The following is a 1,474-nucleotide window of genomic DNA, read 5'->3' as shown; positions in this document are numbered from 1 at the left end:
AGAAGTAGTTCCCAGCACTATGTGCTCCACAGTGGGGCTCACTGCCCAAAAGCACATTAGATGAAGACAAAGACTTTTGAGATGGCCCCTCAGGCAATGAGCTAGACCTGGTGTGTGTGTGGTTCATCAATGGCGCTGTGAGTGGGACTTAGAACAATGTCTGTACTTGACCTTGGGACAGAGAACTGGGGCACTTCTGGGCCTCCATCTGTCTCCTAAAAGAAGAAACAATCAATTGGCAGTATCTTCTATGCCCACCTGTGACTATGTGAAGTCCCTGAACTACAATTCCCAAGACCCATCCTCCGTAGCACCAATGCTCTGGTTGAGCAGATGAGTTGACGCTGGGCACAGATCTTGCTCTGAAAGTCTGGCTCTGCTGCTTGATGCATCATACACACCCTTCTGTTCATTCAACCTTTTGCAATATAACCATCATCTATTCATCTGTCAGTGTCTCTAACCATCTAACCAGCCAGTCAGCCCTCTTCTCTTTTTGACATCCACATACAAGTTGAGCATCCATCTGTTTAGTGTTTGTTTTGTTTTGACTTATGCAGTTCCTACAACCCAATATACCAAACTCCAGAGTAAGAAAGGGCTGCAAAGCATTAATTTATGCCTTTTTTGACACCACATTCACCAGTGACTAAAGGTGAACAGGCAACACAAAGGCCAACATCTATTTAATTTTTAACTCATCCTCACACCTATTAATCTACCTATCCTTCCATCTATCCATCCATTCATCATCCATCTACCCATTTTCTACTTCACCTGTCCTGTGGTATTTTTTTCTTGCAGATATAACATGATGTCTTGAGGCAAAGACTAGGTTGGCCTGATAGCCTTGGCTACTAATGATCAATGTATTGTAGTGATAGACAAGTCTATTATAAAAGTGGTAGCTATTGACATATTTTGGTAGATAGCAAGGGTCATGGTCCTCATCTGAGATTCAAGCCATTGCACCTGCCAGGTCCCCCTTGCAGCTGCAAGTGATCTTGGGAAATGTGGTCTACTAGGAAATGAAAGGTTAACTGTAAGAGGAACTCTCTGATGTAGCTCGAGGCCATCATTCACAATGTATGAGGATGCTGTTCTGTAAGTGACCTCCACCTGTGTTTGTAAGTAAGCATAGTAAACTCATCAAGTTGGGCTTTGATGGAATCATAGTTTGGTCTGTCATTCTGCTCAGTCTAAGGTGAATAAACTTCACATCTACCCTAGAAAAAGTTAGCACATTTGTTGGATTTTCTTTTACTCTAGCCCCATGTTGGAATGCCAAAATGTTGTTGGTGTTTGTTTTTTACTTTTTAAAACTCTTTACTCTTTTAGCTTTTTTTTTCTTTGCTATTTTGGGGGTCTGCTACTCAGCTCCCAAATAATTCACACACAGAGGCTTATTTCTCTCTTACAAATTCCCAGTTTTATCTTGGCTTGTTTCTTGCCAGCTTTTCTTAACTTATCCTGA

General features: G+C 41.8%; 1 non-coding gene across 1 annotated transcript; it reads right to left on the bottom strand.

The window, feature by feature from the left end:
- Positions 1–543: 543 nt before the first annotated feature.
- Positions 544–677, bottom strand: LOC127227292 (small nucleolar RNA SNORA13). Its single transcript, XR_007834977.1, has one exon. It is a non-coding gene; the product is annotated as a small nucleolar RNA SNORA13 (small nucleolar RNA).
- Positions 678–1,474: the final 797 nt, after the last annotated feature.

The sequence above is a fragment of the Phodopus roborovskii genome, unplaced genomic scaffold (assembly GCF_943737965.1).
Source record: "Phodopus roborovskii unplaced genomic scaffold, PHOROB, whole genome shotgun sequence".
NCBI classification, from domain to species: domain Eukaryota; kingdom Metazoa; phylum Chordata; class Mammalia; order Rodentia; family Cricetidae; genus Phodopus; species Phodopus roborovskii.
The sequence above is the reverse complement of the archived record's forward strand: the minus strand, read 5'-3'. Positions and strand labels throughout refer to the sequence as shown.